The sequence below is a fragment of the Rattus norvegicus genome, chromosome 1 (assembly GCF_021556685.1).
Source record: "Rattus norvegicus strain SHRSP/BbbUtx chromosome 1, alternate assembly SHRSP_T2T, whole genome shotgun sequence".
NCBI classification, from domain to species: Eukaryota; Metazoa; Chordata; class Mammalia; order Rodentia; family Muridae; genus Rattus; species Rattus norvegicus.
Window position 1 is genome coordinate 200,467,850 of NC_141534.1, and position 17,218 is coordinate 200,485,067.

Sequence of the window (17,218 nt, forward strand, 5' to 3'; positions counted from 1 at the left end):
GAAGGAAGGACAGAAGGATAGGACTATCTGCTGAGAAACTCCGTATGGCAGACCTTCCACAGGGGTACAATTTGGTCCTCCTAACAACCAAGAGAAATGAAGTCATAGTGTGAATGTGGTGCCGAGGCTCTGAGGGGAAGAATCTGTCCCCATTACCACAGGGAGGAAGGAAGTAGCAGGGAAGGCCAAGGTCACCCACAGGGGTCTTGTTCATCTTAAGGTCACCCCAGCACCTACCTAGAAGGATGAGCATGAGCTCCCAAGAGAGAATTGCCTAAAATAAGCAGATAACATCACCAGGTGTCACTAGACACTCAGTAGGAGCTTTGCCAGCAGCACCGCATAGGGCCAATCCTCAGGGAAACAGACTAGAGCATCAAGACAGCACACCCAGCTAGCAGCCAGCAGGGGGCCCAGGGTAGAGACAAAGAGGAGAGAGGAAGTGGGTTGGGGCAAGGAAAGTATCAACAGGAAATGCCCTTGGAACATGCCCTATAGCAGGCTGAGGCCTGGCCACCCCCACCCCCACAGTTTTCTAGTCTCAGTTCTCCCCAAGATGTTGAAAACCTGTTTGGCTCTGCAGGACAAAATGACACACCCTTCCACCCAAGAGCCCTCTTTCTTGTAGCACTGGGACACCTCAGCGTGCTAAGGAAACAAAGATACAGAGTCTCAGAAGCTCTAGGAACATCTGTTTGAAAACTCTGGGCTAGAGAACACAGGCAGGGGCATAGCCAAAGGCAAGCTGCCAGGATGGATAAAGACAGATGAGGAGTGGCTGTCTCTACACTCAAGATCCTAGCACCCTGGGCCTGGATCCATGGAAGGCAAAGGCCTGGGGGTTGGAGGTGAGGCTAGGGGAAGTCAGCTTCCACCTGCTGTGTCCTGGCCTGAATCTCCCACCATCTTCCATATAACATCTCCTTTCCCTCAGAGCTGGGTCTCCCTTATCACTGACAGAAACAATGGCTTCTGCAGTCATCCTGGTAAGACTATAGAAGGAACTGGGACGGGGGGGGGGGGGGGGGGGGGGGGGGGGGGGTCTGCTGAAAGGACACTAGTAGTGCCTGAGGCTACACTCTCAGAGCAGCCACAAGCCTGAGAGCTCTACCTTGCTCTGTTGATCTGTTGAGTGATACTCAGGCTTAGAGAAGTCTGGGACCCTGTCAAAGGCCCTAAGACTCAAAGTCTCGACAGAGAGCTATGCCCAGCTCACTTGCTCTGTGTGCTCAGACTCCTAGGCCGCTTACAGTCTGGGTGGGATTACCAAGTGTGGGAGCGGCCTGCCTGGGAAGGGAAAGCATTGCCTGGCCCTGAGGAATGTGCCTAGTCACTGGAGGCCAGAGGAAAGCTGTGACAGGTCACTCAGGCAGAGGAGACAGGAGGGAACCAGGGGAGAGATGGGTATGAAAGTGTGCTCCCGATTTGCAGAGTGGCAGAGAACCAGCTGGGAGGGCGCCAGGAAGAGGGCAGGCCCGGTTGCTGCCCAGGCACCATCTAGCTCACAGAGATCTTGAGCAGAGAGCCTTACCTCTCTGGGCCTCGGTTTTCTCAGGTACACAATGACAAATGACACACCACTATGGGCCAGGAGGCTGATGGGTTCCAGCTGGGCCCTTCTGCACTTTCTTCCTACCTCAAATCTATCCTAAGAAAACCAGCCCTGGTCTTTTCAAAGGTCATACTTTCCTACAGTCTCAGGGGAGGCTGTGCTTTGTGCCTGCTTGGTCTCTCTTCTCCCCATGTGAATAAGCAGGATGGGGATGGGTGGAGATTCCTGTGAGGACAGAGCCCAGTCCTGACCCACCTGACATCACATTAGTTAGCAGCTGTTAGCAGCTGCGTCAACTGGCAGACTTCCCCCCAGGGTATAGTCCACAGTTGGCCTTCATGCAACTGCAGGATGCCTGCTGTGAACAATACCCATGTGGAAGTTGACGGCTCGTGAGCTGAGCATGCCCTCACTTGGAGTGATGCCATCTCTGGTCTTTGGGGTACAATGGGATATATGGCTTTCATTCCTTTAGCTGATGCATAGCAAATGCATGTAGGTCTCAGGAGCTGTGCCATGTATTCCTTTAGAAGGCAAGTACTATCATTCCCATTTTGCAGATAAGAAAATTGAGGCCTAGATTAATAACATGCTCAGACTCCTGCAGCTAAAGAATGGCGGAATTAGCTCCTTTCTCCGTGTCCACAGATCTCCAGTAACCTACTAAGATATTTATAGCATTAGCAGTTCAAATTATAACAAGATGATTGGATGACAGGCACAGAAGACATAATTTTTCCCTAATGGAACCATAACATTTTATTCTTAGGAATATAATTTAAGTATTGATTAATTTCACCATACTGTAGGCTCTGCTTTACTCTCAGGGGTAAGTGCTAAGAAGACAGGCCTTTTCCAGCAAGGAAGGACTTTTTACCAGTTGGAGGAGGCCAAAGATGAAGATGCCTTAGTAAGCAGACAGCCCAGGTCACTAGGGCACCTGAGAAGGAGGGTGTCTGCCATCCTGAGCTCTGCCCAGGCCTGAGCCCTCAGAGGCTCCTCTGTTCTCTATACAGAGGAAGGCAATGAGGCATCATGAAACTGTGATGGCGTTGGTGACAACAGCAACTCTTGTCCGCCAACCAGATGTGGTAGGTGATTTGTACCCTTTGGCTCGTGTGGTCTTCATACCAATCCCATGAGGCAAGTAATTATTGTCCTCACTTTGAGGAAAGGAAAAAACAAAACAGAGTCATGCACAGTTACACATGCCTACAGAATCAGAAGGACCAGAGGCTCAAGGCCAGCCTTGGCTACACAGTGAATTCAAGGCCACCTTGAGCTATAGGACATGACAAGAGACCTCATCTAAAAACAAAAACAAACAAACAAGCAAAAACAAACTAGGATGCAAACCTGGCTAGAGAGGGAAGGTTGAGATCCCAACCTGGGCCCACTGGGCTGCCGCCCTCTGCCTTCTTGTGATGCTCAAGTGAGCCATGCCAGGAGGCCACTTACCGCTGCTTTTGTAAATGGTCCGTTTGAGGCCTATGTCCCAGTGCCACAATGCCCCCGTCTCCTGGCCCTGTTTCCCTCCCCCATCAAGCACACACCCCTTTGCCCAGCCCTTTAAGAGATGAAGCTTATCTGACAGGAAAGCATTCAAATTAGAGTGGTTTTTCTGCTTTCTGGACTCTCTTGCCTTTACCAATGGCTGTGAAAGCAAAGTTCTTCAGTATGGAGTGAAGGACACTGGGAAACAATGGGCACTGGAGATGCAGAGGGACTCCGTGATATGGCTCAGCTATACTGGACACCGAGGGCCTACCCCTTCAGAAGCCAGTTTCTGTGTCAGCTAGCTAAAGCAGCAACAGGGAGACCAATGACAGAACAAACCAACTGCACTCCAGCATGGAGGCAGAGCCAAATCCCTTGTAGTAGACTGACAGACAACTTGTTTCTGACTTGTCCCCCTGTGCCCTTTCTGGTGGGCCCCAGGGACACTGCATGGAAAGGGGCACTTTGGAACTAATGGCTGGGATGGAAAGGCAGCTCTAGAGCCGACGAGTTGCTCCTTCCAAAGCTGATGCTGCCCGGTGGTGCAAGACCTCCCTCCTTGGTGTAATGCAGATGTTACACTCTGGGGAGGCACTGAGCAGGTGCTTTTGTCTGCCTTTCTCCCAGTCAAGTCCCTGGCTTTGTGAGGCACCCACTAAAGAGAAGGGTAAGGAGGCCCTATGTGACACTATTTGCCCTAGCCACCTTTGGCCTATGGAGCCCAGTGGGGTGAGTTCACACAAGGCCACTGACAGGCAGGAATGGCATGATGTGGAGCAGTTTCTAAACCAGCATCTGGGCTATGGGAGCCAAGGGTGATTCAGGATTGGAGCTTCTGGGATTTTTTTTATCAGCTGACAAGAACAAAACTTGGAGCTCCAGTGTCCAGAACTACCTCCCCAGGTCCAGTTGAGGAACAATTTATCCACAGTGGATACTTCTGTCATATTCAGGTGGCATGGCTAAAATCTAGACACAGTCAACTATCTCTCCACTCAAAACCCAGGGCTACTCCCACAATGATACCTTATCACGCCACACACATGGCTAGAAGGCCTAGTGAGCCTATGTAAATTCAGGGCTGGCACCAAGACCCATTGGCTGGGAAGCGACGGCTCTCTTAGATGACTGTCAGAAAAACGCAAGCTCCTGAAATTAACATGCCGTCACCCGACCTCACTTTCTCAAGCCAACCAGACAGTGCTGAGGAAGAGAAAGAGCCACATTGTTGGGATCCTAGAAGACACCTTGCAGTGGCCTTTGCTACTCCCAGAGATAAGTGATCAGCATCCAGGAGACCACTTGAGGGGCTGGGTGGGGCAGGAGCCTCCTGGTTCTGGAGGAGCTCGACTAGCACGAGTGGACATCCAGCTCCTCTTCTCCACCGGGTACCGTGCCCAGCCATGGTTAGCCGCTGCCAGGGTCTGGAGGTTCCTCACACCATCTCTTATGGACAGGCCCACCACCTCTATCCTATCTATCACCCATGGTTCTTGACTTCACAACGCTATCTGACATGACTGTCTGTGTTGTTTATTGTCTATCCACACCAGATAGAAGTTTCCAGAGAACAAGGTCCTCAGCCATCTAGTTCAGCACTGGATCCTTCACCTGTATGATCTGCATCAAACAGAACTGCCCCAGATGAGTCCAGTGAGAGGATGGGTTATGCTTTCACTGCCCAGCATGGTAGTTTGCCATAAAGACACAGATTAAAGGAGTGGCAGAGAACTGGAGTAGGCACCGCCTAAGTACAAAGGAATCCAAGATGCTTCCTAGATTTGGCCTGCTGGAGCAGGTCCCCAAGATCCTGGGAGATAGACACACAATGTGAGCGCAACTAGGGCTGACTCGTAAAACACTAGCTATGTGTGGCAGTGTGGAAACATAGGCACCATGGACTTACAAGCCCTGAATGCCTATGGGCCAATGGTCTCAGGGCGCTCTGCTGTGCAAAGGACAGAGGTGTTCCTAGGCAGCATAGTTTCAACAGAGGAGCTAGCTCAGAGAGTGGTAAACTGCAGACTATGCAAACAAACAAACAAAAAACAACAACAACAAAAAAACACGGCAGCAGTAGACACTGCTTTTATTTGTTTGTGCAGAGTCCTGGTGTAGATATGACAATGGAAACTACTCCATTTCTTAAATGAGCTGCAAACATCTGGCAAAGCCATTCTCAGTGCAGCCCTTTTGAATGGATAATGGATTTTTTCTGTTTTCTTTTTTTTTTTTTCCGGAGCTGGGGACCAAACCCAGGGCCTTGGGCTTGCTAGGCAAGCGCTCTACCACTGAGCTAAATCCCCAACCGTGGATTTTTTTCTTTTAAAGAACACATGACATGTGGCCTGTTCTGATGGAGTTGTATGGTTTGGAGTTAAAGAAGAAAGAGATCGGCTGCAAACAAGGGTATGACAGCATCAGTGAGTTCAGAGACCTCGACCTGAACAGACTAAAGGAAGCCAACCCTTTCTGCACACACACACACACACACACACACACACACACACACACACACACACACACACACACACAATGAACCTTTGGAGCTGGAGAGATGGTGGCTCAGTGGTTAAGGACACTTCCTGCTTTTGCAGAGAGAGGACCCAGGTTTGGCTCTCAGCACTTACAATGAGTGGCACACAACCACTCTTAACTCCAGCTCCAGGAATCTGACACCCTCTTCTGGCTTCTAGAGGCCCCTGCATATGTGTGGCACACACTCTCTCACACACATGTATATATCACTAAGAATTACCAAATATTTGAAAATACGTTTTCAAAAAATAAAACAAAACCTGTGCCTTAACTGCGAGTGAGACCTGGGCACTAAGCACCTGCACTTTGTCCAACTCACTGTTCTTTTGATTTCTCCTCTTTGAGGAATAAACTGTCTCATCACTGCTCCATGCATATGCTGACAATTTAAAACCAGATCTCGAGTCTGTGGGATCAATAGACTCCCGGAGCTAAAGAGGTTATCCAGAGTCTCCATTCAATATTACAGTTGTTTAGAAAAAGAAGGGCGGCATCCACCTCAAGCCACTCTTGTGGCTTTAGAGGAATTTTACATCCTGTGCTTTGGACTTCACAATGTCGTTTTAAAATCTTTTGAAATGTAAGCTTCTTACACATGTATGTACCTAAAAACAATAAATAACAAATTAAGAAACTACTATTTCTCTTTTCTCTTTTTATTTAAAAGATTCATTTATTTATTATATTTAAGTACACACCAAAAGAGGGCATCAGATCCCATTACAGATGGTTGTGAGCCACCATGTGGTTGCTGGGATTTGAACTCAGGACCTCTGGAAGAGCTGCAAGTGCTCTTAACCGCTGAGCCATCTGTCCAGCCCCCTCTCTTTTCTCTTGAGACAGGGTCTCATTACACTGGCTAGCCTTGACCCCTTCAGCCGTGTGAGGTACGGAACTATGTGCACACACCAATATATCCAGCTGGGACATTGCTCAAGCAGGTACCAGAGTGTTAGCATCTAGGATGAATGGGCCTCTTGTTCTGATCTGTGTTTTACAGCTAAGGAAGCAAAGGCTCAGGGAAGTTCACTGTCTTGCCAAAGCCCCACAGCCACACATGCACCAGCTCTACCTGTTCCAATGACCTTGCTCTGAGCCCTTCTTAGCCTCCTGGCAGCACAGGCTCTTTCCAACCTGCCCTTCTCCTCCTTGGCCACCGAAAGCAGCTATGCTGATATGTAGGTCAGGCTAACCACAATTGTTAAGACTGCAGAAACAAGTGGGCACTCTGGTGAAGTCTAGGTCATAATAGGTGATATCCTTTTCAGTGAAAACCTGCTCTGTGCCTAGTCTCACCAAGCAGACAGGCCTATTCAAGCAAAAGATGGCCAGGGGGCCTGGGGTGGGTGTGGGTATGCTCTCTGCTAGGACATCAAGCTGAAGAAAACACTGTCTGTGATAAGGATTAGGGATACTGTTGGACAGTATTGTGCATACTGCACCACCAAGTTGCTGCGGGTCGTCTCAGCAGGGGTCCCAGCCGTGTGCCACCTCCTACACACCTCCATCCTTCCATCGCTCGTAACATATTCCTGAGAATGGGCAGGCTCCTTGACAAACTACCTGTTCATCCCAGCAAGCTGGGAAGGAGGTGCCACACTGTGACAAAGGGCTTCTTCCTCAGCCCCATACACACTCCCCTACTCTGCCTACCAGGCCTTCTCCAGTCACTGTGTCCTCAGCCCCTACAGTCCTCAGTGGGTATGCTACCCAGGGTCAGCAGAGATTCTCAGCCGCATGCCCTGCGTTCAAGCTCCACACCAGCTAAGACTAGCAGCTGGCTTCTCGTAGATCATTTCATCCAGTTTCTGCACTCCCATCCTTGGCAGTGACCTGCTGTGCCAACAGCAGTCTACGCATTAGAGCTAACATGGAGATTAGCAGTCAGTTTGCATATGGTATTCAGAGCTCCACAGGAGTGCTTCCATAGGTTTACAATTACCTTGTTATCAAATTGTCCTTTCTCAGAGAAACCTAGAATGGTTTCTGTACTTTCTCTTAGCTAACTACTTATGTACCTCTTTCCCAAAAAGGAAGAGAAGTTAGAGTACATCCCAGCCCCAGAGTCTGCTACACAATGGAAGCTTAAAGGATGCATGGAACAGTGTGGCCTTAAAAGCGAACTCCCTTTGAAAAACTGCAATTCCTGTTGCTTCATCTTCAGATTCTGAGCAGACCACCACCCACTCCCCCTTGCACAGCTGCCCCAAAGGGGCCAGGGAAGGGACTGGAACGATGAGGGGGATGTACTCAAGACCAGTTCCGTGTGTCCTCATCACTCACCAGCTCAAAGCAAGCCTGCACCTATCCATGTGTCTCCATGAGGACTTTCGAACTCTATTCCCGACAACATTCCAGACCCTGACAGAGCTCCTGCTCTAGGCAGGCTGCTGCAGTTCCAACCTGGGATGGGCCTCTGTTCGCTAAGCTTGAGGTGGAGCACGGGATAAACCCACAGCCACACGAGGCTTTTAAATGTTGGAGCCAACCATCCCCACCCTTATTTTTACAAAGCTGCCATAAAACCACCTTTCAGGGCCAAGTTATTTCTCCCACAAATTAATGTCCTCTGGCAACTTCTGAGCTAGTAGTCCGCGTCCATCAGAGAAGACATCAGGCCAGCGGGGAAACTCCTAGGGCCCCTGCCCTGGAGTACTTTTGAGGGCTCTGTCTGAATGATGAGGAGCACAGGGCTGCCCTGGCAGGCCAGGTTTCATTTAACCATATTGAGTGGCACAGCCACACCAAAATTCTTCGAGGGACAGGAAGAAGGGAGTGAAAAGCAAAGGAAATGAACACTCCCTGCTCTGGCCCACACTTTCTTAAGCATGGCAAAGACTCAAGGGGAGCCTAGAAAAAGCACTACAGGGTGGATGAGCAGCCGAGCCAGTACTTGTACCCACTGTGGGACATGGAGCTTAGTGCGGCAAGCGGCAGCACAGGCGGCTCATCCCACGGCAGGTGCCCAGGCCCTACTCCCAGCCCCTCAGCCAGCAGCACTCTTACTTGCCATCTGGGAGCACAGGGATGGCCTCACGGAAGCCAGCTTAGGGCGAGGCAGAGCTGGAGGCCACCATAGGGTGGGCCACCTTACATCACTGACACATTTTTAACTATAAAGATAATTATCCTGGGTCCTTTCAAAGCCCAGCTTTTAGTGAGAAGTTGCCACATAATCTTTCTAAACAAGGAAACTGAGGCACCGGGCTACCTAGGTCAGGGGCTAGAGAGCAGACACTAAAGCTCTGCAGGCTGTGGGGCTCCTGTTGCCCCATCTGTGCCAGGACTTAGCCGCAGATGCCAAATATAGCAAGAGGTACTGCTGTGTATAAATGAACTTCATTACAGAGTCAGACTCTCCCTCTGGAGAGGCTGTGAAGGCTGTCACCATCCCTCAGATATATCTTCTTAAAGACCTTCTTCTCAAAGCATTGGAAAGAGGTGTGCTGGGGCCAGTACAGAGCCCAAAACACTGGGCTTCATCCACTGTGACTGCTCCCAGGGGGGTGCTCTGTGATGAGGCAGTCCCCATGGTCCCCCTTGTATTGTGAGGTCTCTCTAGGCTTCTAGGATGAGACAGTTGGGAAGGTCTGGGTGGGGACAGATGGAGCCCTTCATTTCTCCTTTCGTACCCACCCTCCTCAGGTGCCTGCCCCTCTGGAGGCTACTGGGTTTCATCAAGACTACTTTTGGTGTCCCACTCTGTCACTGCTTCAAATTTAAGTGTCAAACTTCAGTAATAATCTGCTTTTAGCACCTCTTCATCCTAAATGATGACAAGTGTCACTCAGAACGTCTAGTCAGCTCTACCACTGGTACAGCAGAGCTTAGAATATGCAGCCAGGATGATGGCCTGTGAGTCCCAGGACTGTGGGGCTATCCCTGAGCTTGGTTACTTGGACGTCTTCACACTGGGAGTCTGCTGTGTCCCCCCAGGGAATCTCTGGCACCCTGAACCTTGCCAAGGACATGTGATTGGGAATGTAACAAGGGCAACCTTGGAGAACTCTGAGCCTTGAGACTGGGGCAATGATTCTAAACTCCAGCCTCTGTATAAAACAGCAAGGAACTGTTTTAAGGCAACACTACGTAACTACCTATGTTGCCTAGGCCCAGGAGTGGTGCGATGGTTTGAATAAGTTTGGCCCAGGGAGCTATTAGGAGGTATGGCCTTGTTTGAGGAAGTGTGTCACTGTGGGAATGGGCTTTGAGGCTCCTATGCTCAGGATCTGCCCACTATGGAATGAGACTCTCCTCCTGGCTACCTTCAGATCAAGATGTAGAACTCTGAGCTCCTTCTCCAGCACCATGTCTGCCTCCAGACTGCCATGTTTCCTGCCATGATGATAATGGATTGAATTTCTGACTGTTAAGCCAGCCCCAATTAAACACTTTCCTTTGTAAGAGTTGCCTTGGTCATGGTGCCTCTTCAGAGAAATGAAACCCTAAGACAAGTGGTAAGTGCCACCCTTGTGGCTGAGTATCAGTGATGCAGCAGCTCACTTATCCATTAAGAAACTAGGCTTTTGCCTTACTTCATTATTCATTGACCTAAAATAAATATTCAATAAACTACTAGCACTTCTGTTACAGATACAGGCCCTCCAGAACACAAGGAGTAGACAAATATTCACATCTAGCACGCAGCTCAGGAGATCTCCTGACATGGCTGTTACCACACACCAACACTGACCGCACTAACAAGCAAAGACCAAGTGAAAAATGGTCAGAGAAATGGGAAGGGATCAATGGGTATTTGTAATACTCACATCTGAACCTGTTCCCTACCCCTGTCGTTGAATGTCAAGTGAATCTGACCTCCAAAGACCACAAGTTGTCCACAAGCCCTGGTCTCCACCTGTCTTCTCCTGTGCTGCTGATCTGGGCCTGATGCGCTGTGGATGTCAGAAGCTTCCTTCAAAGCAGGGTCAGAAAGGAGGGTTTGGGTGAGCTAATCCCTTCTGCAGACCCTGATGGGTACAGGACATATTTGCAAAGTGCCTGCTGGAAGCCTGAGATGAAGAGAAGCTGTCACTTTGCCATTTACATGTTAATCAGAGTAGCAGTGAAAGGTCCTAAGATGAACCATGTCCCTCTCATTCCTGGGAAGAAAGGACAGTGGCAGGAGGGTGACCAGGTAGATGACCCAAACCATAGAGGACAGGGTTGGCACTAGAATAAGGTTGACCAGGTAAAGGTCAAACTCAGGGACTAACCCCCACCCCTGGCCCAGGTACAAAAAGAACCCATAGATGGGCTGCATAGTGCCAAAACAAACAAACAAACAAACAAACAAACAAAAAAAAAGAGTGACCTCCCACAAAGACCTCCCAAGCTAGGGTGATCAAGTTCAAGTACATATTCTGATGTGGCCAGCCTGGGGTGGAGGCCAAATTCCAAATTTCTACCAAATGGCTGAGCAATGCTAGGTGCTGGTGGGAGAACTGCCTGCCCACTGTGGGCCAGAAGCTTTCCATGGCCACTCTCAGGCATCCGACAAGGGTTTGCTATGATGGCAATCTGCTCCAGGTCTATACTCTTCCAGAAAGCCTACCAGACTCCGTTTTCCCCAGCTCTCCCGCCATCCTACCCAAGGACTTTGTAGAAACAGTTATCTGCCCCAAGTCTGATGGGTGTGTAAAGACCTTTAACTCACCTCCTTCCAAACTAGGAGGCTCTGGGCCAAGTTTCCAAAGTCTCGAGCAAGGTACTAAACACCTCTGGGCCTCAGCATATCTTCCAATATCTCACAGGAATACTATGAAGCTAAAATGAACTGACAGGGGTTCAAATCCAAATAGAAGCTGTGATGGCCTCCAGCTGCAGCCTCAGTTCCAGGTCCCCATAGATCTGGGCAAGAATCTGAGACTTATACCTTACTTGCCCAAGAAACCACCTCTTCACTTTGGAAAGGGGACAACTTGAATCCATGAACCCTCTTTCTGAATGGACTCCTAGAGCTGCCCAACACCAGCAAATCAAATGTAGACTTGTCCAGAGGCTTAGTTCCCTTCCTGGAATCCTGTGACATGGCTTGAGGCTCCACTTGCTCTTCAGAGCCGTGACCCACTCTTTCAACACCCACATTTCTTAGGGCTCCAGACACGATCCCATCATGCTCAAGAATATTTGTCTGGTCCTGCCAGGCTCTTCTCATGTACTGGGTGCCCATATACCTATACCTGGAAGACAAATCTAACACTGTCCAACAGGCTGAGAGCCAGCGAGATGGTTCAGTGGGGAAAAGCATCCAGTGCCAAACAGGGGAAGGAGAGAAGTGCTACCCATGGCACCCAACTTTAGCAGAAGAATGTCAGGCAAATAGAGGCTGGAGGAAGAGAGCTGGCCTCTCATGACTGTCTCCTCTGCTGGCACAGTCACTCAAACACATGTGACCCTACCAGGCTGGTCTGCTCCTTTCTCAGCAGCTGCTTCAGATGCTACTCTTCCGAGTACTCCCCACCCTCCCCTTTCTTCAGGCTAGCCAGCTGTGTGCTTCCTCAGTTGTTTTTCTGAGATATGGGTTCTACTAAATCCTAGTTATACATACTTTCAGTGACTTCCTTGGACCCAATGGATAGTTTGTCCTGACCAGGCTCTGGCTGATCCAACAGGCACGCCATGCTCCCATGCCACACTCTAGCAAGGGACAGCTGCCTCCCCTCCTGCTCCAAGGAAAGCAGACACATGATGTGGCTTTTTGTACAGTGTCAGGGTAGAACTGGGGTCCCGATGACCCTTAGAGATATGCACTGATGTGAGTTCACTGCTTATAAAGGAAGCCTCTGAGAGTTGTACTATGTTGTAGGACCGAGCATTTCTTTCGTTTTCTAAAAGAGATTTAAAAAAAAAAAAAAAAAGCCACCCTTCCCTGCACCCAAAAGGACTACCCAAGAGAGTTCTAGTCTAACTTTCAAAGGTGACATTGTCAATCTTGGGGTCAGAAGGAGGAATTAAGCCACACTTAACGGAGTCAACTCGAGTCCTGTGGGAAGGAAGTGCAGTAGAGAGCTGGATCATCTATGTGGCATGGTTTTCTTCAGTTCTCCACTGAGGCTGGAAACCGCACAAAAGAGGCCTAATCCAGATGGCTGAAACCACAGAATGTTCTAGATGAATTACCCTGTCAACTGGGAGAGGCTGCTGATGCTGTGCTTGGGGTGGCAGAGGGGCATATCCTGAAAGGTGTGACATCTGAGCCTCAGAGCAGTGGCCTCCATAGAACAGCAGCTTGCCGGTCTTGGGAATGGGACGGCCATGCTCGGCCTGGGCCAGACTTGGCCATCAAAATCACTTCCAACTCAAGGACACCTCTATGTTTCCTTCACTGGTCCTTGCTAAGGCTTTCCACCTCAGTTGACACCATGCTACTAAGATCTGATGTCCTTTGAGGGACCAGGGGCTAGAGGAAAAAGGGCAAACTCCTTCCTGCATTTGTCAAGTGTCTTCTTCCCTACATGCTGAAGTCCACTGAGGTTTACTAAGACTTAGTGAAGGCTTGGATGGGAACCACAGACCTCCCCCTACCTCTTCTGTGTAGGAGAATGCTGCCCCAGCTGTTGTAAACTGACAGATATGGCACAGCTGAGATGAGATTCAGCATGACAAAGATTAAAAACCATGGAAGAATCCTCCTGTGGCCCTATGCCAGCCCAGGCCTCCTCCAGCCCTGAGCTTGGAGCTTGGGATTAGGAACCCAGGCTCTAATGGACAAGGACAAACGCACTTTAGCAGAGGAACTGAGGCTCCAGAGGGAAAGGGCGGCCTGGCTGATAAACCACTGGCATGCAGTGACTGGAACAAGGTGGCTCTGTGGACACTTGGTGTAGCACCAGGCTTCATTTGTTCTAAGAAATGAGCAAGAAGAAACATGTGGGCTGGGGAGATGGCCCAGAGGGTAGGAAGACCTGCTGTGCAAGCATGAGGACCTAACACAGTCTGTGCAATAGATGCATACACAGTGTGAGTTTCTGCACTCCCAGTGCTTCTGCAAAGAACATTCTGAAGAATAAAAGCTAAGTGCCATGTGTGTAAGTAGGTGTGCAAAGCACGTGTGCACGTGTGTGGGGACAGCAGACTCTCTAGGGGCTCACAGGCCAGACAGCCTGGCGTACACAGTGGAAAAACAACAGAGACCTGGTTTCAAACAAGGCAGAGGTTGTCTTCTGACCTCTACACGTGTGCTATGGCATGTGTGTACCTGCATTCACACACACTGTACACACAATAACAAAGAGACAGTCAAAATAAGCATGCAAATTAGATCAAAGGAACTTAAAACCAGCAAGCTTTAAATAAACTATTCGAACAGAAATGGTGATGTTGGAAAGTTAGGGTGACTGATTCTGCCCAGTGCAGCCGACACTGAGAATCTGGAGGCCAATAGCAATTGTTGCACTTTGGTGGGTCCTGTCGTCCCACCGCTAGCACACTACTGGTGCTTTACCACAAATGAGTTTGCCACCGCCTACCCTGCTTTAGTCCACAGTCAAGCTTGCCAACAGCACCATGATTGGCCTCCCTGACTTCCCCAGACCCCTCAGTCATACTGTTCATCACAGTCTAGAGAATTTCCAGGGATTCTGTTGCTCCTGGGTTTCAAATTCTTGAATACTTCTACCCTGTATGAAGAATAAAAGCTAAATGTCTTATATGTATGTAGGTGTGCACACATGTGTGCATGTGTATGGAGGCCTGAGGTCAACTTTGGGTGTCATTTTTCAAGAGTCATCTATTTTGGGGTTGGGGGTAGACAGGGTCTCTCTACATAGCCCTGGCTGTCCCAGAACTCACTAAGTAGATCAGGTTGGCTTTGAACTCAGAGGTCTGCCCGTGTCTGGAGGGCTAAAAGCATGAACCACCACACCCAGCTAATCTACGGTGTTTTTTGTTTTTGTTTTTGTGTTTTTGTTTTTTGAAGATTGGTTATTCTGGAATTTGAGGCTCACCAATTCAGTTAGGATAACTGACTATTGGGACCAAGGATGCTACCTTAACCCCTAGACAGGGATACTAAGGTACAGAAAGGTGGCATAAATTACCCTATGAAGACCTAGCTGCCCCAGATAAAGAGCTCCAGCAGGAAGCAGGTCCTGTCTCCCTCCAGCCTCTGTTGTCTCATTGGTTCGGTTCACACACACTCTTACTTCTTCAGCAACCTAGGAATAACACGGGGATTTCTCTAGACTAGTGGGTTTTAACTTTCCTAATGCTGTGACCTTTAATACAGTTCCTCCATGTTATGGTGACTTCCAATCATAAAATTATTTTCATTGCTACTTTGTAACTATAATTTTGCTACTGCTGTGAACGGTAATGCAACCCCTGTGAAAGGTTGTTCTCCCCTACCCCCCAAGGTGTCGCCCCACAAGTTGAGAACTACTGCTCTAGACGCCTCCTCCTCCCAGGGTTCTGGAGGTGAATTAGTCACACACTAGTAACAATGACCCACAGGCCTTTCCTGCAGTGGCTCCCCTGGCCGGCCCAGAGCTGCCCTGGGGAATGCTCAGACTGCAGCATGAAGGGCTGTTTTCCTTCTGCCTAGAAGCTGTAGTTCCTGGAAGACAGAGGTGCCCAAGACTACGTCCATACCATGAAGGTCTGGCGAGCCAAAGGTGCTCCCAGTTTGATCAGGAAGCTCCAGGTGCTCTCACCTAGGGAACTGGCTTGGGGAGGAAAAGACACTCACTCCGAGTGTCCTGGAGCCCCCAGAGCACCACTGCCTCTCAAATGAGGCATGGAAAATCACCAAGTGGCATGTGAATGCTTCCCTGGCATGCTCCCAGGGGAACTCCTATTTTTTCTCTTCCCCAGGAGATCAAACCTATTATGTCAACACTGGGCCATGATCTGAGTGACCTTCAGAAGACGGCTTATTACATAACCCAAGGATGGAGACTGGGGACGAGAAGGGAATCAGGCATCTGTGGAGGGTTTTCCTGAAGCACGGATTCCCCACCAAGGTTCTACAGTACCATGGACACATCTTTCTCTAGGAAAATAGGAAGGCCATGTGCCAATCACTCCAACCGCAGCCTGCTGCACGGCTGGCAGGACTTGGCCCACCAACACCACAAGCACAGCAGGGTGACCAGAGCTTCAGAGTAGCTGTATCAGGGAAGCTGACCCATGAGCACAGGAGAAAAACTGCAGGCTCTTCAGCTGCAGCTGCTTCTTTTTGCAATTGCTTTTTCTTAAAATGTGCGGGTGTTCTCATGTGTATGAGGATACACATATGTGCAGAGAAAGGCACCGAGCGTCTGCTGTCACTCTCCATCTCATCTTTATGATTTTTTTGTTTTTACGTATATGAGTATTTTGCTCATATGTATGTCTGTGCATCACATGCATGCCTGGTGCCCAGGTAGGTCAGAAGAGGGCACCAAATCCCCCAGAGCTTGAGTTATAGACAACTATGAGCCACTATGTGGGTGCTAGGAATCAAACCCAGGTCCTCTGTAAGATCAAGTGTTCGTAACCACTGGACTATCTCTCCAGGCCTCTAGCTCCTATTTTTCACCTAAGCTAGCAGCTAGCACAGCCCAATGATTCCCCAGTCTCTACTTTCTGCCAGCCCGGACCACAAGCAGCTCCTCCCATGGGTGCTGGGCTCTGTGCAACATGCACTCTTAACCACTATGCAATTCCCACCTTTCTTTCTATTTCTTTTTATACAGCAGTGTTCAATTGAAAACTACATGCTAGGTCTATAGTGCATGACTTCATTCTATTCTCCTGAGAAAAGTGAGAGTAATTCCATTTTACAGACGCAGAGGGGCCAAGTGTGTGCCTAAGGGTGTACAGATCAGATCAGAAATGGTAGGATAGGGATAGAGCCCTGACTTACCTGACTTCAAAACTCACATTACATCCCACAAGGATCAGTCACTGACAAAGGCCAGGTGATAGGAGAGGGACTCACCAGGGCCCAAGCCTTCCTGGGGTTTCCAACTCACTATATGGCTTTGAGCAAGTCTCTGACTGCCCCTGCATGCTAACAACCATGTCCTCCAGTGAGGGATAAACTAGCACAGGAGAAGCAGATGGTACTGAACCACTGATTGGGCAGCAGGGGCTGCCAAGCTGGCCCCCTCTCAGTTCACCTAGACAGACTGCCATGATTGGTTAGCAATGGCTGTCAAGGGCATGGACGAAGGCATGTTAGGTTACTATGCCCAGAGCTGCCACAGCTCAGCATCCACAAACTCCAAGAACACAGGTTCTCTGTTGGGGTCCAGAACATCTGGAGCGTCCATCCCCTGTGCTGCTAGGTTTTGTCTTCACTTCTTCGAGCACTTCTTTCGTTCCAATCCAATCCAGAGCCTCACACCAGCCTGCACTTTATGTTGTAGATCCATCTCTAAATTCCTCCCCCTACCATCAATAGGAGGTGTTTCCCACCGCAGTAGCGAGGCCAACGAGGGGCCAAGGCAATAGGCAAGGCAATTGGTGAGGAACTGGACACTGACAGAGTAGACAAGAGAAGACCACAAAGGCTTAGGCCAGCTAGGCCCACAGCCAGGGATTTGGTCAAGAAAATGGAAGGCTGACCCACAACTGCCAAGTCCAGCAGCATGAAAAGCCACTCCACATGCCAACTAGAAGTGCTACTGTCCCCTGTTAAAGGCAACT

The 17,218-nt window shown here is 49.5% G+C and overlaps 1 protein-coding gene and 1 long non-coding RNA gene across 7 annotated transcripts in view; one reads left to right on the forward strand and one right to left on the reverse strand.

The window, feature by feature from the left end:
- Fam53b (family with sequence similarity 53, member B) overlaps positions 1–17,218 on the reverse strand; it is a 102,343-nt gene that overhangs the window by 24,125 nt on the left and 61,000 nt on the right. The gene's annotated exons all lie outside the window — the stretch shown is intronic.
- LOC134483949 (uncharacterized) lies at positions 524–8,320 on the forward strand. Its single transcript, XR_015652630.1, has 2 exons — positions 524–986; positions 4,603–8,320. It is a non-coding gene; the product is annotated as an uncharacterized LOC134483949 (long non-coding RNA).